At 31.2% G+C, this 23,199-nt stretch overlaps 1 long non-coding RNA gene across 1 annotated transcript; it reads right to left on the minus strand.

Moving 5' to 3' along the window:
* Positions 1-20,599: 20,599 nt before the first annotated feature.
* LOC136068389 (uncharacterized) lies at positions 20,600-23,199 on the minus strand. The gene is made up of 3 exons (XR_010629745.1): positions 22,942-23,199; positions 21,942-22,125; positions 20,600-20,889 (listed from the first exon to the last, which is right to left on the minus strand). It is a non-coding gene; the product is annotated as an uncharacterized LOC136068389 (long non-coding RNA).

A 23,199-nucleotide genomic window follows, 5' to 3' on the forward strand; every position in this document is an offset into this window, starting at 1 on the left:
TGAAATGTTATGAACCCAACTAGCATTAGCTCAAACCTCAATAATATTAAAATTATTAGTAGAAGTTGCATAATCTATAATAGTAGTGGTAGTGGTAAGACTTTTATGGAAATGTTATAAAAAATAAAATAATGTATCTCAATAAATTGTAATTTTTTTATGCCTATAATCTAGTTAATAAGAAAATTTTGAAAATATTACACATTTATTTTATAAATTGATGTGATTGATGATACTTTAATAAGATTATGAGTGTTTTAATTATTTTTTGTAATTGGTAATATATTAGTTTGTAAGATTTATATAGTATTTTTTTTTTTGTATTTCTAGCATCACTTTGAAAATAAAAAAATAATAAAAAAGAACATATAATTGAGTTTTTCTACATGGCATAAATATTCTAATTTTTGGTGTTTATTTCCATTTTATGTTATGATTTCTTTAAACATGTTTTCTTTTAATTTTTTTTGTCGTAAAAAAAAATTTGTAATATAAACATTTTTTTTCCTTCCCTTCCTTTTGGTTAGTACGTAGTTAGTTAAACTTTACTAATTTTTCAAGACACTTATGAAATATCACTAATTTGTTAGATAACTTTTTTAAATTTAAAAATTGTACTTATTATTATTATTATTATTTTTAGAAACAAAGACCTTAGATTAAGGAAAAATGGCTAAATCAGCTAGAAGCACATAAACAAATTATTTGATGCTGACCTTTTGTAATATAGAATTAAATTTTCCTTGCTGAATTGTGAAGCTAACGTAAGTATCTAGTTATTACAGCCATGGCCAGCTTCCAAACCCAAAATAGAGAAAAATAAAACAAAAACTGCGGCTAACCATGTTTAATTAGGTTGCTAACATAGCCAGGGCCTGCTACTGAAACCAAAAAAGAAGTAAAAAAAGGTGGCTAGGCAAGTTTAGGTTGCTTCTCTTTCTTTTTCTTTTTTTTTTGGGAGAAAATGCTTTTGGCCTACTTGAGGTATAGAAAAAACAAAAACGCAAACCCCACATAAATGCTGAGCAAATTCTTGGACTTATTTTGTGGGAATCTTTCATTATTTTTCTTTCGCTTTTCTTTTAGGTAGGTCGTACTCCAGTCTTTGCACGTTTTGATAATTTGATATCTCACACCACCTTTAGTATAAGGCTTTGTGGGCGATCTTGGTGCTTTTCTTCTTTTCTTAAATAAAGACCAATACTTTGTTAAAGGGAAAAGAAAGAGCATATATGTTTCAAGTGAAAAATTGAGATAATTAGAACAAAAGAAGAAAAAGAAAAAAAGAGAGCTTCTTCTAAGTTCTTACTCTTCCTATGTGACCTTTATCTCATGACAATAAGATAATGTATTTTTTCTTGCATGAATTTAGCTTGAGTTATTAAACTATATTAGTCGCAAACTCACGCGATACGTGAGAATATACAACTATTATTCTATCTTTTTTTTTTTTTTTTTTTTGAGATAAAAGATAGAAATACTATTCTTTTTTCAAGTGATCTATATTATTCAAACTTTTGTATAATGTGTTATGGTTTTTTTTTTCCTACAACTAAAATTTTTAAGTTCCAAAATTAATTATTTGAATTTCTTATTCTCTTAAAAGATTATCATAATAACCAAACTTCATCACAAATTTACAATTAATATTACTTAAATAATTTATAGAGACATTCAAATACATAATCATCTCACTTCTAAAATATCTAAAAATTAACTCAAACCAAAACTATAAGAGGGATAGAGATTACATGTGATAAATAACTCAAAAACACACCACCAAAGTGTATCATCCAAAAGTAGAGATAAAAAAAAAATCATGAATCTAAAATAGAATTGCAAGAAAGACTTAATGAGAGAGAGAGAGAGAGAGAGAGAGAGAGAGAGAGAGAGAGAGAGAGAGAGAGAGAGAGATCACATTTTTTGGAAGAGAATGTGAGACAAATAACAAAATTATATAAAAGAAGATGAGTAGAAGAATATTCAAAAGAAAATGTATAGTTATAAACACCAAATTATTTAAGTCATGCTATGTAATAGATTAACATTAAATCATTCTGTAATTTCATAGGATAACACATAACAAACAAAGAAAATAAAATTAAAAAGATAAAAAAATTAAAATATAACAAAATCATATCAACTTAAAGTAGAGTTAAATATAAAAATTCATTAATCTAAAGAATTAAACGTCCACCAAAAGAAAGAATATATATATATATATATATGGAGAGAGAGAGAGAGAGAGAGAGAGAGAGAGAGAGTATTCACCTTTTTGTGTGAATAATATATGGATTGAATGGAAGAGAAAATAACAAATTTTTATGGTAAAATAATGGGGAGAAGAAGAGTCAAAATAAAAAGAAGATGAAGGGATGGAGAGAAATTGTAAGGTTAATGTATAGACTATAGAGTAGTGGAGAGATAGAAAGGTAAAAGAAAGTAAATGTTGAAAAATGTATAATTGTAAAGTGGCAAATTAATAAGGAGAAAAATAATTAAAATGGAGGGAGAAAATATTGAAAATAAGTTGATGATGTGGCGTTGATGTGTCTCAATAGAAGCGTCAACATTAAAAGCTACACTTTAGCTTTTAGATATATATAATTATAGATTAAGTAAATTAACTTTAAAAATAAAAAACTTATTAACCATTGAAGAGGTGAAAATTTGATTTGGAGTTATAACATGATGGACCTCAACCAGGCATAGGTTTGTCTTTGAGAATTCAACCTCCACAATCAAGACTCATTTGGATTGCTAGTAAGGCAACCCAATCCATCACTTGAAAGCAAAAACATGCAGAACACAAAAGCTAGACCCAACCTCACTACCAGTTCTTCATTACCCAACTCAGCCACACATTTGAACTTGTGGTCTGTCTTGCTAACTTTACTCTATTCTACTATTCTCTACTCCCCTTCGATTCAAACAAGCCCTTAAAGACCTTTGGTCCCTCAAACTTCTTTCCTGGTCTCTAAATCACCCCTACCAACCATGGTCTTATTCTTACACAAACTAAACATGCAACTAATGTTCTTCATTGCTTCCATATGTATGATGCTAAACCTATTAAATCTCCATGTTACTGTTGGAAAAACATAGTTTGTATCGCATACAAAACATACACAGCAGAAAATTAACAAATCTACTTCATTCGCAATTGATAACATGTATTATATCAATTTCAGAATTTAAGAACAAGAGAGCGTATCTTGGTGCGGTGAAATTCAAAATCAAAGATTAGAAGTACTTGGGAATACTTTTAATTTTCATTCCAATTCAACTTATGCTCAAGAAGTGTGGTCTCTCAATCAGTTTATACGTATGTATTCAAGAGAGAATAAGAGAGTGGCTTACACTCACATACACACTATTTTCATACATTACAAAATTTTGTATGTTTATCTCCTTATATATATATAACTGATTATTTAATTGGCCTAGCCATTTGGGTCATTCTAATTGGGTTTTAGTATGTGGCTTAGAGTGAGACCAAAAGGGACAAATAAGATACTAACTCCAATGAGTTTTGGGTCTTTTTATCAACTCTTGACAAGCCCAAAGTTACCATTAATTATATTTAATACCACTATATAAAAAAAATTGCACTCTAGACCTTATTAATAAATTATATCTCAAGATTTTATTATACATTCAACCCATTCATTAAAATATTTATAGTAGTACAAAGTCATGAATGTTGACTGTCATTTTAAAGATTATTACATCTTAATTCTTGAGTACCTAGTTTAATATTTTAAGTTATTCGTCATATATTTATGAAATTAGATTTAATAAATATATATTTTAGTAACTTCTTACTAAAGTGGTTAGGCCTAACACTCTGAATAACCAAGCCCATTAAACTTATCTCAAGAGAATATTTTATATATCCGTTAAGAGATTATGAATTCTATCTTGAGAATATATGTTTCTTCAACATTAAATGTGACTGCCCAACATATTGAGATTTTGATCGTGATTTTAGATCTCACTCATGATATATCAAAGTAACTTACACTTCATGATCAGGTTCATTATTCTCTCAGGATTGAGAGTTTATGTAAATAGAAGTTATGAGATTTATTATTCAATTGACAATTGTTAGTAGAATAATGAATCTCATAGCGGTCTAGTTTAATATGTCTTAACACTTAAAACATATTTACATATCAACTAGAAGTCTCTACTTTCATGATCAAGACAAATCATCTTAGTTGATATGTTATAGTATTCATAGATGAAATACCCAATTTTATCACCAACTACGAATTAAAATTATGAGTTTACAAAGAACTTGTGATTTTATATCTTCTGTGACTAAATCACATAAATCGCATTCTATGCATCTCATGGACTATATGATAATGTCCAAATATTCATGTTACCATTATTTTAGATAATAATAAAACAACTTTATTAATCACAACATAATATCATATATAGTATCATACAATAGGATTTCAAGGGCACATATTCTAATAGTTGCCCCTCCAATAATTGACATTCACTACCCATCCGACCTTTCCTATATATGCTGTTCAACAAGTATGTCAATTCATGCGTACTCCCACATATCAACATCTCCAAGTTGCAAAACGTATCTTAAGACATATTCGTGGAACTTTTTACTGTGGCATTCATTTTCACTCCAAGTCCCTTAACTTTGTTTGCCTTTAGTTGACTGGGTTGGAGACCCTTTCACTAGATGATACACCATTGGCCTTGTTGTATTTCTTAGCAACAATTTAAACATTTTAATTTCTTGGTTTTCAAAGAAACAAAGCACTTTTTTTTGCTTTTCTACCGAAGTTGAGTAGAGAGCTCTTGCTTCCATAGCTACCGAGTAGTTCTCATGGTTGCGCCACAAATATAATTTTGCAAACATCTTCACTGAAAGCCTTCCTACTCCATGATTTCAGGAGCTTCAATCCAAACTCATGATGTTTTCTTTCTGCCCAATTCATTCGAACCAAAAGACAATAGGGTGACTTTTTTTTTTTTTTTTAAATATTTTTTATAATAGTCAGTCACTCTACTTTACTTCACTTCTTTACTTTCCCTCATTCTCCCTTCATCCAAACTAGCCCAAAGTCATATATAAATCATTTGAACCAAATATTTAAATCAATCATTGATGCCATTGTCTAAAGTCTAAACCAACAACATCCGCATCTTCATAAGGTACTCTTCATCTCAATCAAATGAATCAAGATTAATTTTGTTTTAGATTTCACATGAATAAATATTAGAAAATCATTTTTTAAAGCAAAAAAAAAAAAAAAAAGAAGAAGAAGAAGAAAAGAAAACCAAAATTAAATACTTATTTTTAAAAAAAAAAAAAAAAAAAAAAAAAAAGAAGAAGAAGAAGAAAAGAAAACCAAAATTAAATACTTATCAATGAAAAGCTGATAAAATAGTAATTGATAACAGTAAATAAATTGTTTATTCTTATTTATAAATTTGCAATTTGGTACAGTCACTTGGCACAATTACGAGTTTTAAGTCTGTGGGGTCCTTTTTTGGACGGTGTCCAGGCCCAAGTAGAAGTAAGAATCCTAGGCCTTTTAGTTGTTATTTTAAGGGACTAGACTTGGTTCACCACAGCTAAATGGACTGATTACAAACCAAGTGGTGCACAGAGCAGGAATCCTACAATACATACATACTAACGAGCAAGAAATATATTTGCATGGAATAGCAAGAAATAGTAAATAAGCAATGTGATAAACAAAAGACATAGAATATATGTTGAGGATCCTTAAAACAATGTGAGATATTCCATTACTTTCCTTGATTGTGTATTACAATATGCTCACTAAGATGTATTACAAGGTCCAAATAAGTTCAAAAATCACAGGCTTAGATGGCTCTCCAAGCCTCTAAGACTTGTAAAGTTTGAATCTATTTGAATCCAAGTATGTTCTATAGTGCCTATTTGAGGATACTAGGCGGTATTTTTCTTTCTTTTGTTACTTTCTTTGGGCTTTTTTTACATTGTTTTTTCAATGATTCTATTCTAATTCACTGTTGCTAAATGCCCCTTCACCGTTGGCTGCTTCCCCTTTTTATAGTGCCATCTTGGGGTTTCGAGGTACCACTGATTCCCCTCCTTTACTCCTCTAGATACTAGAGCCAATGTTGTGCTAGCAACTTTGGTGGTTGGTCTCTTCCTTGTTTCTCATAATTTTATTCTTTTGGTACCTTTTCCCCAAAAGTCTCTTGTTGACTTTCCATTCTGGGGTGCCCCTAAAGAGCTGACCTCTAATCGCTCTTCCTTCAAGGCTTCTAAACCTCACCTTTTTAGACTCAACTTTTTGGCTGCCTTTTCTTTTGTCATTTTTTCAGAGTGAGCTAATTCCATCCCTGTTAGGTTGAAAGTTTTCCCAGCTACTTCCCTTTATGGTTCTTCTTTTAGTGTTCCCCGAGGTACTAACCCTTTGTTCACGAATTGTTAGTCTCCAAGCTTTTTGATTCCTTTTTGCATTATCGATAAGGACATATCTGTTCTTTGTTCCATGTGTTTCTTAGCACTCCTTTTGAGTTGTCTTAATCTCATCCTAGCTTTGCTGCATTTCCCGAGGACCCCGAGTTCCTAGTAGTCCTTGAGTATCCAGGCCCAATTCTTACCACTGGATTCCCTAGTAATTTTCTAATCTTGGCGGGCTGAGCTTTTTCTTTCTTCTCATCGTTTCATGGGCCCTAAGGCCTATCCATTCGTGGATCTTGGGCTTAAATCTTTTTCCTTATTGTGAGCTCAAGCCTTTTATTATTATTATTATTTTTTTCATGGAGTTCAACTCACTGTGCCATTTTGGGCCTTAGTGCAGCATTGTAACTTTTTAGACCTCAACAAAGTCCAACTTTTATTATATAGTAAATGATATGATATATTCTTAAAAAAAAAAAAATTATGATGTGGCAAGATTTTTATGGAGAGTATAAATATAGGAAATTGCATATTAATATAAAGACAAAATTTAGTTACAAAATTGGTTGTAGTCTTAGGTTATAACCTTACTCAAAATCTTTTTATTGAAGGTAAATTTTGACAAATCTACCATTGATTTACATCTTCTTCTTATATTCTTCATGCTTGCAAAATTTTTAGAAAATTAAAGATTAATAGTTATATTATCAATAAATTGTTTAAATTACAAGTTTTTGTAGTTTAAAATTGAAAGCTCAAATAGTGTGAAAACACTATTGCTTATTAGACCCCCCAAATTAAAACTTACGGCTAGATTGCTTTTATCCTACTTAACTAAGTGTAGAATAAGAGTAAATGTAACACAATGAAACCGAAACAGCTCTCTAAGGCATAAGAAAATACTATAAACAATAATAGCAAAACTTAAAGAGTAAGGAAAGAGAGATGCAAATATAAGATAACATCGAGACATGTTACTGAAGAGGAAACCAAAGTTCTCGGTGAAAAAGCCTTTCTGCGGCCCTCTAAGCTGAATTGATCCACTAGTGAATAAAGTTGGAGTACATAAATATCAAAAAGACCCTCCAAACCTAACCTATCCAAAGTACTTGAACCCTCCAAGTTTCAGCTACCAACAGACTTCATCGAGCCATGTCTTCACTAGTTATTTGTATACTGCAATTAGCTCTAAATTGCATCCGTCAATTGATGGCTTCTTCCAATACTTCCCACACATACCAAAACTTCTTTCAACACTCAGATTGGGTGAGGTAAGTGTTTCAGCTAAGAACCTCTCAAGGATTTGTAATTAGAGCGGTAGGAGTAGAGGAAAACTATGAGAAATTGTGTAGATTATTGTGACTTTACAATCTCTAACTCTTAAGTGTTTTGCCAGGATTTTCACACTAAAAGTCTCCTAACAATTTCGTTGGTAATGTGGCTTTATATAGTGTTGGTGAAGAAATGAGAAAATCACTCTTTAAAAAGTTCCAAGCAGAGAGTTTCGTGAGTCACTCGCGACTTAGCCAAGTCGCTAAGTGACTTGCGAAGACCAGCTTAGCATAAGTCCTTTCAGCTTCTAGCATGTGTTTCTCATGTGGTTTTTTGAAGGTCGTCCACTCGCAAGCCAGTCATGAACTTCATTGTCTTTATAATTCTTCACCAAATTCTCACACCCAACCCTTACATTAAATTCCACAAACATACAAGGATATAATTGAACAAATACAATCAAATTTGACACGGAATAAAGCGAACAAAAACATAGTTGTAAATCACAACTTTACAAAAATTAGGACAAAATTTAGCTACGAAATTGGTTGTACCTTAAGGCTACCATCTTACTTAATATATTTTTTTTTAGAGGTGAATTTTGATAAATCCACCATTAGATTACATCTTCTTCTTATATTCTCTATACTTGCAAATTTTTTAGGAAATTAAAGATCAATAGCTATGTTAACAATAAATTGTTTAAATAACAAATTTTGGTAATTTAAAATTATGCATAAAATATAAACTTATAGATCATATAGTAAATAATATCTGATTAACACAAAATTTGACATGTGTATTAAGAGTGTAAAGAACATGCAATTTAACAGTTAAATTTTCAAAATATGTAATACTGTTTATTTTATTGAATAAGGTTGTAGTCTTAGACTACAACCAATTCTGTAGCTAAACTTTATCCTTAAAATTATATGTAAAATATAAGTTTATAGATCATATAGTAAACAATATCCAATTGATGTAAAATTTGACATGTGTATTGAGAGTATAAAGAACATGTAATTCAACGGTTAGATTTTCAAAATATGTAGTAATGTCTATTTTATTTAGTAAAGTTGTAACCTTAGGTTACAACTAATTTTGTAGCTAAATTTTGTCCTTAATATATAGGTAAATTGTAAATTTATCATAATACACACACACACACACACACACACATATATATATATATATATCACATGTTAATACATATTAAAAACCAAGCATGAAACTCGCAATCTCATAGATATCAATTATCACAAATTCACAACTCCAAATTACTTTCAAGGTTCTAAAACTCATTCTTTATCATGTATATAGTCCCACTCTAAATTGAATACAACCTCCTGTTTCAAAACTCTACGTACAATCTACTTAACAACAAAAAAAAGGTTGACATTTTCTAAAATAATTAATTAATTAAGGTATTGTTTTATACATATTCTCTCGTTTACATTTTCATTTGTTAATACTTATTAATTCTTCTCTCTTTTGGAGTTTTTCCTATAATTTTTTTTTTCTTTAGAAGTAGCACTTACTAATTATTACCAAATTGCTTTTGAGAAAACAAAGTTAGGTAGAAGTGAAAATTACATTTTACCATCCTAAATTATAAACCAGATTATACTTTGTCCTCTAACCTATTCAAATGCATGTTTTGTACCCTAAACTATAAACCCTGTTACACTTTACACCCTAACATTAATTTTACCGTTAAGTTAGATAAAAATTAATGAGAGATGCTACGTTTACAACAATTTTACAACATTTTTACAACAAATCATAGGTGGTTAGTTATTATTGGTTCAAATTTAAAACTAATAGTAAGATTACTTTTTTGCCCCAACAATAATAACCAGTAACAACCTGCCACTTAAGATTTGTTGTAAAATTGTTATAAAAATGTTGTAAACATAGCATTTCTCAAAATTAATAGCACATAACTTGCACATAATTTTTGCTTAAGCGACACTATGTTTAAAGACCAAAACATCCTCTTCACAATCAATTAAAAACAATTTTTTTTTTCAGACCTTTATCTCTCTCGTGTGCATACAGGTACATACACAACTCTCTCTTTCCCAAGGTTTTTTCTTCTTATTGGATTGCACCTTTGAATGGATTTTTCCAAAGTTGGCACCACCACACGTTGACTGTTATCACCACCACCATATGCTATTGCACCCGTTGAAATTCTTACAGCAATAGTTTGGAGTTCTTGTGCTTTCTACCCAAGAATTTCAACAGTTCTCGCACCTCTAGCCCAAGAATTTGGGGACCAATTGAAGACACAACATTCAATACGACAATTCAAACAAAAAAAATGCTATTCTATACAATATTCCACGAACAATCATTGTTCCTTTGTAATAACAAAAACCCAGTCATAATTAACAATTCCAAAAAGCTACAAAACAGTAAAGCTCTACCTACTAGTCCTAACTCACCTTTCGTCAATAATATGCCCAACCGGACCCATCAAAAATCCCAACCATTATAAATAACATCATACATCAACCATTACCCAAGACACACATGCCATGAGTGAGACCTAAGAGAACACTTCTTCTTGCCCAAAAGACACAGAGACTTAGTTGGGGTTTCAATTTGGGATAAAAATTGTTGGATCTTTTTGGGTTTCAATTTGGAATTTACAGTTTCTTTTGTGAAAAGTGAGAGAGTGATTGAAGAAGCGACAGTTTAGGGCTTTCGTCGAGGTGGTGGTCCGGTGGAGAGTAGTGGTGTCGTGGTGGCGGAGCCGAAGATATTTTTGATTGGGGGATATAGGATTACAGACTTACAGAGTTTTGATTTGGGGAAAGTGAGAGAGCTGAATTTGACACACGTGAGAGAGATAAAAGAGTTGGGAAAAAAAAAAAAAACTTTTGTTTTTAATTGTTTTTTGAAAATGATGTTTTTTTTTTTTTTGCTGAAGATGTTTTGGTCTTTATACAATGTGTTGCTTTAGTAAAATTTATGTGTGAGCTATGTGTTATTAATTTTTGTTTAATTTAATAGTAAAACTAATATTAAAGTGCAAAGTGTAACAAAGATCATAATTTAAGGTGTAAAATGTAATTTATTGTATAGTTTAGGACGATAAAGTGTAATTTCTTCAAATTATTAATATGATAAATAAATAAATAAACATGAGATGTGTACACAAGAGGTATTCTCATAGAATATAATAAAAATTACTATGGAAATGAAAATTTTGGAAAATTGAAAAAGTCTTCGTACAGTAAGTACACCCACTCAACACCCAAGTCAAAAGAAAAGAAGGATAAAAATGGATGCAAGTATATATGCTACTTGTGATATTGATAATGTAAGTGAGAGGTGTACCCAAAAAGTATGCACATAAAATATATATACACACACAATGCATAATCATGTGGGAGATTTAAAGAGTATTAAATTTAATATCAATCCCCAATATGTAAACGAGTAATTCTTAGGTACTCCCGAAGCACGGAGAATGATGTTCCCTCCTTTCACATTTATGGTGGGGTCCGCTCATTAAATTCATTGTGGGGTTTACCATGAATGTGAGAGGAAGGAGCACCATTTTACTATATTTCGAGACTACCTAAAAATTTTCCTATGTAAGCGCACACACCACCCTATTAAAAGGATTTCCAAAAAAAAGAAAAAAACAATATTAAACAAAAAAGAGAAAAATAAAAAAGGAATGTAACATATTTGTTTTGTATATTTCGTGTCTGTTTGGTAGCAATTATTTTTGCTAACCTATTTTACTATTTAATTTATTTTTGCTACTATTTATGGGTCATACTGCACTTTTTGGTACTATTCATGAGTCCCACTGTATTATTTCAACTAACTTTTATCTTTACTTTCAACAAAAAATTTTCTGTTTCAGTAAAATAAGCAAATCCCAAACGGATCCTTCATTTGTACACCACCTTTCATATGTGTTTGCATTGCTGAATCCCTCCATAATAGGAGAGCACCCATGAATTAGAGTCCAAATCTTCTGTCCCACTTTTCCTGCTCCACTCTATACTCCACCAATAAATACTTACCACGTAATACTATTAATTAATAACTGTAGGATTAATAAGTCAATAATGATAATATTTAATTAATTAGGTGAACACGTGGTAAATATTTATTGGTGGAGTATAGAGTGAAGTAGAAAAAGTGGGACAGAAGATTTGGACTCCCATGAATTATTCCTTCACCGATCTGAAGTATACACATGGAACTATTTATTTAAAGCATTTTCATTTCTTTTCTGTTTTCAAGAACAAAATCTCTTTATCTGTCCCCTAAAAAAAATAAAAAACTTGATCTCCACTAAATGCATTTAACTAGTCAACTCTCTATTCAAAAAAAATTTGTTTTGAAAAACAAAAAAACTACATTCAACAACCCACCCATTATCTACCAAACCCATTTAATTCCTAACCCACCTATTTAACCCATGATAAAATTAAAACAACTTTAAACAAAAAATAAATTAGATCTCATGAATTAAATCATAGCCTACTAAAATCCAACTCACCAAATCAAACAAACATATTGATAATCGATTAATTGGTTGAACATAAAATCAATTTAGGAGCAACGATCTGGTTCAATATTCATCAATAAAAGAAACCTAATAATCAGGAAAGAAAATCAACTGAGTTTTCACCAAAATTTCACATTCAATACCAACTAAAAAATTAGCTCTCTTTCCTCTATATTCGTTCAAATTAATTTTCCCAACGCGCGCGTGCACACACACACCTTTAAATAATATAAAATTGGATTAACTAAAATCCAACTCACCAAATCAAACAAACATATTGATAATCGATTAATTGGTTGAACATAAAATCAATTTAGGAGCAACGATCTGGTTCAATATTCATCAATAAAAGAAACCTAATAATCAGGAAAGAAAATCAACTGAGTTTTCACCAAAATTTCACATTCAATACCAACTAAAAAATTAGCTCTCTTTCCTCTATATTCGTTCAAATTAATTTTCCCAACGCGCGCGTGCACACACACACCTTTAAATAATATAAAATTGGATTAGAATACACACACACACACACACTTTAAATTATATAAAATTGGATTAGAAAAAAAAATTGCCATCATATGATTTTTTTAGACAAAAATAAAAACTCAAACCACTATTATGATATATAAGCTTTCTCACATGAAAACCCTAATAACATAAAAAAAAAATTATCTCTCTTTCTTCTCTTTCCTTCAATTTTTCTTAGCAACCAAACAACACACACAAACCTGAAATTCAAATTATACAAAAAGCCATGTTGTAGATCTACGAATTTGACCCTCTCTTCTTTCATTGAGGGTGAGTTCGATTTGTTAATTGCAAAAAAAAGGCTACAAAATGATTTGTTTGTGCTGTCTCAGGCAAGAAACCGATGCTCGCATAGGTGACGAAAGTAGTTGGAGAAAGCCAGTCAGTGGTGAGCAGTGGAATCTTTGGCCCTGGAGGCCTTGATGTGAAAGGGGGTGAGGGGGATTAGACCATGTAGGATATGTTTGGTAGCTAGGAAAATGAGAAAGAAAACCAAAGAAAATAAAGAAAAAGAAGGAGAGTAGTCTGGCGGCTATGTTAATGTGTTTAGAGTATTTACATCAGTCTCTTTAAATATTTAGCTAAATTAATCCAAAAAACTCTACTTTCGCAATTTAGCTATCTATTATTTTCATACACATACATCAACGTTAATACTTTATCAACATTGAAATTCAATGTACTGAGGAAAGAGACTCACTACATGTAGAGATGAGACTATCCTCTTTAAAAACTTTATTTAATTTAGTGAGGCTGATATATACTAGTTTTGGTTGAGTTTAGATAAATTTTTGCTGAAATATTAAATTAGTGTGACTGATGTAAATGCTCTTAGGAACTTAGGGTTAGAAACTTAATTTTTTTTTCCTCATAATGTTAAAGGCTAAAAACAAAAATAAATGAATAAAGATGGATTTCCTTGATGGATTTAACCATTTACACCAATTTAATTAGATTACTCAATGTGTCTTTACCCATTTAACCCAAATGATTAATTGGGTTGGGTTAAGACTTACCCAAATTAAGTGGATAATAGATAGGTTAATGAGTTTGGTTAAAAATTGCCACCCCTAGGCTTGACTTCTGTATTCGAAAATGTTTTTTTTTTTTTAATATATATATATATATATCACATGTTAATACATATTAAAAACCAAGCATGAAACTCGCAATCTCATAGATATCAATTATCACAAATTCACAACTCCAAATTACTTTCAAGGTTCTAAAACTCATTCTTTATCATGTATATAGTCCCACTCTAAATTGAATACAACCTCCTGTTTCAAAACTCTACGTACAATCTACTTAACAACAAAAAAAAGGTTGACATTTTCTAAAATAATTAATTAATTAAGGTATTGTTTTATACATATTCTCTCGTTTACATTTTCATTTGTTAATACTTATTAATTCTTCTCTCTTTTGGAGTTTTTCCTATAATTTTTTTTTTCTTTAGAAGTAGCACTTACTAATTATTACCAAATTGCTTTTGAGAAAACAAAGTTAGGTAGAAGTGAAAATTACATTTTACCATCCTAAATTATAAACCAGATTATACTTTGTCCTCTAACCTATTTAAATGCATGTTTTGTACCCTAAATTATGAACCCTGTTACACTTTACACCCTAACATTAATTTTACCGTTAAGTTAGATAAAAATTAATGAGAGATGCTATGTTTACAACAATTTTATAACATTTTTACAACAAATCATAGGTGGTTAGTTATTATTGGTTCAAATTTAAAACTAATAGTAAGATTACTTTTTTGCCCCAACAATAATAACCAGTAACAACCTGCCACTTAGGATTTGTTGTAAAATTGTTGTAAAAATGTTGTAAACATAGCATTTTTCAAAATTAATAGCACATACCTTGCACATAATTTTTGCTTAAGCGACACTATGTTTAAAGACCAAAACATCCTCTTCACAATCAATTAAAAACAATTTTTTTTTTCAGACCTTTATCTCTCTCGTGTGCATACAGGTACATACACAACTCTCTCTTTCCCAAGGTTTTTTCTTCTTATTGGATTGCACCTTTGAATGGATTTTTCCAAAGTTGGCACCACCACACGTTGACTGTTATCACCACCACCATATGCTATTGCACCCGTTGAAATTCTTACAGCAATAGTTTGGAGTTCTTGTGCCTTCTACCCAAGAATTTCAACAGTTCTCGCACCTCTAGCCCAAGAATTTGGGGACCAATTGAAGACACAACATTCAATACGACAATTCAAACAAAAAAAATGCTATTCTATACAATATTCCACGAACAATCATTGTTCCTTTGTAATAACAAAAACCCAGTCATAATTAACAATTCCAAAAAGCTACAAAACAGTAAAGCTCTACCTACTAGTCCCAACTCACCTTTCGTCAATAATATGCCCAACCGGACCCATCAAAAATCCCAACCATTATAAATAACATCATACATCAACCATTACCCAAGACACACATGCCATGAGTGAGACCTAAGAGAACACTTCTTCTTGCCCAAAAGACACAGAGACTTAGTTGGGGTTTCAATTTGGGATAAAAATTGTTGGATCTTTTTGGGTTTCAATTTGGAATTTACAGTTTCTTTTGTGAAAAGTGAGAGAGTGATTGAAGAAGCGACAGTTTAGGGCTTTCGTCGAGGTGGTGGTCCGGTGGAGAGTAGTGGTGTCGTGGTGGCGGAGCCGAAGATATTTTTGATTGGGGGATATAGGATTACAGACTTACAGAGTTTTGATTTGGGGAAAGTGAGAGAGCTGAATTTGACACACGTGAGAGAGATAAAAGAGTTGGGAAAAAAAAAAAAAACTTTTGTTTTTAATTGTTTTTTGAAAATGATGTTTTTTTTTTTTTTGCTGAAGATGTTTTGGTCTTTATACAATGTGTTGCTTTAGTAAAATTTATGTGTGAGCTATGTGTTATTAATTTTTGTTTAATTTAATAGTAAAACTAATATTAAAGTGCAAAGTGTAACAAAGATCATAATTTAAAGTGTAAAATGTAATTTATTGTATAGTTTAAGACGACAAAGTGTAATTTCTGCAAATTATTAATATGATAAATAAATAAATAAACATGAGATGTGTGCACAAGAGGTATTCTCATAGAATATAATAAAAATTACTATGGAAATGAAAATTTTGGAAAATTGAAAAAGTCTTCGTACAGTAAGTACACCCACTCAACACCCAAGTCAAAAGAAAAGAAGGATAAAAATGGATGCAAGTATATATGCAACTTGTGATATTGATAATGTAAGTGAGAGGTGTACCCAAAAAGTATGCACATAAAATATATATACACACACAATGCATAATCATGTGGGAGATTTAAAGAGTATTAAATTTAATATCAATCCCCAATATGTAAACGAGTAATTCTTAGGTACTCCCGAAGCACGGAGAATAATGTTCCCTCCTTTCACATTTATGGTGGGGTCCGCTCATTAAATTCATGGTAGGGTTTACCATGAATGTGAGAGGAAGGAGCACCATTTTACTATATTCTGAGACTACCTAAAAATTTTCCTATGTAAGCGCACACACCACCCTATTAAAAGGATTTCCAAAAAAAAGAAAAAAACAATATTAAACAAAAAAGAGAAAAATAAAAAAGGAATGTAACATATTTGTTTTGTATATTTCGTGTCTGTTTGGTAGCAATTATTTTTGCTAACCTATTTTACTATTTAATTTATTTTTGCTACTATTTATGGGTCATACTGCACTTTTTGGTACTATTCATGAGTCCCACTGTATTATTTCAACTAACTTTTATCTTTACTTTCAACAAAAAATTTTCTGTTTCAGTAAAATAAGCAAATCCCAAACGGATCCTTCATTTGTACACCACCTTTCATATGCGTTTGCATTGCTGAATCCCTCCATAATAGGAGAGCACCCATGAATTATTCCTTCACCGATCTGAAGTATATGCATGGAACTATTTATTTAAAGCATTTTCATTTCTTTTCTGTTTTCAAGAACAAAATCTCTTTATCTGTCCCCTAAAAAAAATAAAAAACTTGATCTCCAGTAAATGCATTTAACTAGTCAACTCTCTATTCAAAAAAAATTTGTTTTGAAAAACAAAAAAACTACATTCAATAACCCACCCATTATCTACCAAACCCGTTTAATTCCTAACCCACCTATTTAACCCATGATAAAATTAAAACAACTTTAAACAAAAAATAAATTAAATCTCATGAATTAAATCATAGCCGACTAAAATCCAACTCACCAAATCAAACAAACATATTGATAATCGATTAATTGGTTGAACATAAAATCAATTTAGGAGCAACGATCTGGTTCAATATTCATCAATAAAAGAAACCTAATAATCAGGAAAGAAAATCAACTGAGTTTTCACCAAAATTTCACATTCAATACCAACTAAAAAATTAGCTCTCTTTCCTCTATATTCGTTCAAATTAATTTTCCCAACGCGCGCGTGCACACACACACCTTTAAATAATATAAAATTGGATTAGAACACACACACACACACACACCTTTAAATTATATAAAATTGGATTAGAAAAAAAAATTGCCATCATATGATTTTTTTAGACAAAAATAAAAACTCAAACCACTATTAAGATATATAAGCTTTCTCACATGAAAACCCTAATAACATAAAAAAAAATTATCTCTCTTTCTTCTCTTTCCTTCAATTTTTCTTAGCAACCAAACAACACACACAAACCTGAAATTCAAATTATACAAAAAGCCATGTTGTAGATCTACGAATTTGACCCTCTCTTCTTTCATTGAGGGTGAGTTCGATTTGTTAATTGCAAAAAAAAGGCTACAAAATGATTTGTTTGTGCTGTCTCAAGCAAGAAACCGATGCTCGCATAGGTGACGAAAGTAGTTGGAGAAAGCCAGTCAGTGGTGAGCAGTGATGTACTGAGGAAAGAGACTCACTACATGTAGAGATGAGACTATCCTCTTTAAAAACTTTATTTAATTTAGTGAGGCTGATATATACTAGTTTTGGTTGAGTTTAGATAAATTTTTGCTGAAATATTAAATTAGTGTGACTGATGTAAATGCTCTTAGGAACTTAGGGTTAGAAACTTAATTTTTTTTTCCTCATAATGTTAAAGGCTAAAAACAAAAATAAATGAATAAAGATGGATTTCCTTGATGGATTTAACCATTTACACCAATTTAATTAGATTACTCAATGTGTCTTTACCCATTTAACCCAAATGATTAATTGGGTTGGGTTAAGACTTACCCAAATTAAGTGGATAATAGATAGGTTAATGAGTTTGGTTAAAAATTGCCACCCCTAGGCTTGACTTCTGTATTCGAAAATGTTTTTTTTTTTTTTGTTTGTTTGTTTGATATAATGAAAAATACAAGTCAACATAAAATATTTTCTGTACTTAATGAAAAACAATCCCAATAAAAAAAAAATAAAAAAAAACCCAATGGTAAATTCTCTATATTCAACCCTTCTCTTTTTGCATTGGGCAATCGTTGATTGTTCATTCACTAACAACTGAGAGGTGATGATCAATCATTGAGTTTTTCTCAAATTTTATATATATTTTAAATGAGTAGTTTCTTACTTATTTTTTTCACATAGATTTTGAATTTATATCTATTTCTTATTTGAGAATATGGCCTAAAATTAGAAAATGCTTCCCAGTTTGGGATTTGTTTTCGTGAATTAAGGTTTCTAATATTCATATAATTATCTAAAAACTATAAGAAAAAATAATAATTTTCCGTGGAACAAATACATAGAAAAAATTTTCAGCACATATTCAATGTTGCAACCAAACACAAGAAAACACCATTCTTTTATTTCTTGTTAGAGAATGAATCATTTTCCAGAAAAAATTTCATTGAAACAAACAAAACATTACTGTATATTAAATTGAACCAATGACCCACCTATGTTTTTTAATAAAAATTTTAGTCATTTTTTGTAAATGACTAATAGACCTTTTTATCTCCTCTTGTTACTCTCATGCCACAAGAGAGTCATTAAACCAAAGTTTATTTAAGGTATATGTAGGGGTGATAGGCCCAGTAGTATATATCTATGTATATATATTGGGCTGGGGGCCCAATTTAGGACGGATAAATACTGTCATAGGAGTCCATGTTAGTAAATGAAGAAGTGAGGTTTAGTCATAAGAGTCCAAGAAGGTGATCTGAGGAGAAATGCCTCCTTGGCTGATCAAGGTCGAGGTCCGAGGGTGTGGTTTGCCTTTCAAGGCAACATTCCGGGAAATTCTATTGGTAACGATACACATCCTGAAAGTACAGGACAAAGGAGGACTATGAAATATCTAAAAGAAAGCTGCTACCATCGCATTGAATGTTCTGCAGCTAACTTTCTGGTCGCATTAATGTGGAAGTGATACCTGAACAACATTTTTTAGCCTTAAAGCTACTCTCAAAGATTTTAAGAGAATGCTGATGGGATAAGAATCAACACTAGTAATCTAATCTACACGTGGAGAGTAGAGATGAAAGAAGAAAGATACTATAAAATAGAAGGAAGATACTGAGGGAGGGGGATCAGGGAAAGAAGAGAAAAATATTGTAGCAATAAGAACGATGCTTGTAATCAAATTTAAGAGATATATACAAGAACTGATCTTCTCGGATTGTGCTGAAGATGATTTTCTTTAGAGAAAACTAGTCTATCTTTACTTTATTGTTATCTGGATCCATTATAATTATTACTTAACTCATTAGAGTTTAGCTTTCTAATCCACTCTCTACAAATTTATTGTATTAGGCTCTTTGAGCCTAAATCCTTTTACTTTTTGGGCTTAGGAACCAAATTGTGTCCTCACAGTATATGTTCCTAAATACAAATAAGTAAATCTCTAACTTTGTTGATCAATATCTTGGCGTCTCCATTGAAGGCATATATACTTTGCAAGTATATTGTTATATTTTTGAAACTTTTACAATAATTTATTTTCTCAATTTACTTTAAGGAATCAAAATTTGATGTTTAAAATTTATGGATTTAAATAATTATTTGATTTAATTTTCATTAAATATGAACTGATTATTTTGTTTCCTTTATTTTAATGATATAAAATATAATTGAGATTATTGAGAAACTTGGTCATATTTATGGTGAAACATGGTAGTGTAAAGAAAGAAAATTTACGTAGTATAGGTTTATACTTTTTCTTAGAACCATTTGCGTTCTTAAACATCTTAGGATTTCAGAGCATATGGTTGAGATTTGTATATTATTTTTGAAAGTTTTGAAGATGGGATATACAGATTGTTGTAAAAAAAATTAATAATATGGGGCATACCGATAATTTTAATGATTTTAAGTATACGCTGGTGTGATGATTATATATATATTCCATCAAATGAAGGAAAAGTAGAGGCATCCGACCATGTAAAATTCAAGATGTAGATACGTTGATACCTACTGCTATTTAAAATAATCATTATTCTCATTTTAGAATCTAATTTTTAGAGTCCTTATATTTATTTATTTAAATTTTGTGATTCAAATTGCAGTATTTAAATGGCATGGAAATTGGGTAAAATTTTATATTGGAGAAGCAATCTGTTAGAATAATGAAAACGTTTTGGAGGAAGCCTATTAACAATTTTTCCAAAATGAGCTAATGTCTCCAACGATGGCTTTCAATTAAACATGGTCAACATGTTGTCTTATAATGCATTAGCAATCTGCCTGTTATCCTGATTCAAGACTCATTTGCTTATAGAAATTGATCAACAAAATCATATTTTGATCTAAAGATAAAATACACATGTTAAAAAAAAACTAGTAGCTTCATGGGTAGCAGAGTTACAACATCTCTTAATCCAAACATCTCTAATTACAAAAGTTGATATATGAAGAAGCAATTTTATTCAATCAATGGGAGTCTAAGTGTAAAACTAACATAAATACATTTAGTAGTAACAACGAACAACGGATACAATAGCATTTGCTGTTCCATAATCACTATCAAACCTCCATAATCGCTCCAATACCAAGTGAAGCTAGCAGAGGTCTAAGGATAATTTATGCTGCTCCATAATCACTATAATACATTTTGTATTCCCATCAAAACGTTTGTCAATGAGGCTTCTAGCATTTCCCTGCAAAATGAAGTGTTTGTTTTAAGTCTTTCACAATCAGCTATAAGCTTTTTTTTTTTTTTTTTTTTTTTTATTTTTTTTTACAATATAAAAGTTCTACTTTAGTCTAATTTAAGTGTATATGTGTGTAAAGCTCCCTCTTTGAGACTTGAACTCTGGCCCTTATCTCCCACATCCCACAAACATTTATACTTATGGAGTGACCATCGCACCATCAGTGTGCGGTGGTAGTTATAAGACTATTGAGAATGAAAAAATCATGCAACAATTTAAACATGTGAAAAAATATTAAGATATATAGTTGAATAAATTAAACTAGTCCAAGTTGGGAGATGCCACTGCCATTGACAAAGTGAAAAGTCTGCAAGCTGCATTTCTTTAAACAAACAGAAGAAGAGCTAATTAAGTTTAATTTAGCTAACTTTGCTGCGCATAAGCTTGGCAAATTGGCAACTAAAGAATTGCTTTTCTGGTTGTCAGCGACTGCCAACTTGAATGTGTAAAGCAATTAATAGAGATGTTAATATTTCTTGAGTTTTACGAAGTCTTTCTATTCAGGGAGAATATTACAAAATAGGGTCTCCATCGCCGCGTGCACATCCAAATTCCAAACAATATTAAGAATGTTGAATGTGTAATAATATGCTAGCCAGTTGACCCGAATGTTGAGGTACCGAAAATGAAATAAAAACAGATGCAAGATTCAGCGTGCGAATTATATGTACATACCTGCGATTATAAAATAGGATTCTCTCCTGATGAGTCCTAAAAATCATTAAGGTCGTCCATTAATATGGACAACCTTGCATCATTAGTAGACCAAAAGATGTAACCGTTCAAGCACATTCAACACATTAATGGCAACCGTTACTCATCGGTCTTAAACGCCCATCAATACGATGACTGTTACACATGGGTAATAATCACCTCCAATTAAGTACAACAGCTATCTAAATCACCTATAAAAGGGACAGTCCGTCTCATTTGTGAAGGTACGTCAAAAGCTACAACAAAATACTATCTAAATATGAGAAATATAGGTTGATACTAACTTAAGCATCGGAGGCTCCCCCACTGGGCATAACCCGGTAGTCTCTTCGATCTATCTCTATTTATCTTGCAGGTCCTACAAGATCGTCTAAAGCTCCGGATTGGACGAGTAACCCAACTGACGATTTTGGCTTCATCAGTTTGGCGCCGTCTGTGGGAACAACGTGATTAGTCATCTAGCTCTTCCTGCAACAAAGGGTTCACTCAGTTCAATGAAAAATCATGAATACAAAAGTATCGATCTAAGAGTACCCCACGGGATAATACCCTATGATCATCTCTTTATTCTGCCCATGCTCAAGTGGGTGGCTCATTGTGAGGCATGCATTAAACAAAAGACGACCACAAAATTCAAGCGACCTCAACGGGACTCAAGGGTATGATCCAATTCTTGGATCTTTTAAGGTCAGATTTATGCATTTCCTATTCTAGCTCTCCAAACATTTGCAAGCTACAATAGTGTTTATATGATTGTTTTGGCATGTGGCTTGTTTTTCTTTTTCATGCTAAACTACTTTCAAAATATTGGATCGCCTCACTCAAAATTTTCTAAATTAAAATGCTTTCCTCACCGGCTTTAGATTTAGAATAAACCCGGTTTTCTGTTGTCCTACCAAGCTTAAAGACCCCAATTTTGGGTAGAGGTGAGGTCAAATTGCATTTGAAAATACAAGTTTTTGGAATAAAAACAATATCATTACGGTTTTGCCACATTAAAAGACCATTTATTGTCTACAAAATTTAAGAAAAATAAAAAGAAGAAAACGGTTGAGGAAAGCCAGCTGCTGGTATGACCGGTAATTTTCTTACCGGCACCTACTCCAGTGCAGAAATGTCTGTGTTTTGTGCTGGATTAAATACCAAACTTACCGGGTTGATTCGGTCATACCGGACCAAATACCGGATTCCGGTCGATAAATGCATACTGGACCAAAAAAAAAAAAAAAAAAAAAAGTTAACTATTAGATCTAAAACTCGCTCTCTCTCCTCTCAATAACTTACTGGATTAGCGTTAATCACGTCGCCTACGCAGTAAACATGCTTCTTTGTCACCCTCACCTTGTTGATCTATCTCCCTTCTTCGTCGTCGTATTTTTCTTATTCATTTGGTCTGCTCCTCTGGTTTTTTTTTCTTCTTTATTTTTGTTTTATACGGGTCTTAATTTATGTGCTGCTTGCCATGTGAGTGTGTGACTGGCGTGAGTCTGATTCTACTGACCCCTCACGTGATGGGTAAATTTTTTTGAATTGAAGTGAATG

The sequence above is a fragment of the Quercus suber genome, unplaced genomic scaffold (assembly GCF_002906115.3).
Source record: "Quercus suber isolate HL8 unplaced genomic scaffold, Cork oak 2.0 scaffold_113, whole genome shotgun sequence".
NCBI classification, from domain to species: Eukaryota; Viridiplantae; Streptophyta; class Magnoliopsida; order Fagales; family Fagaceae; genus Quercus; species Quercus suber.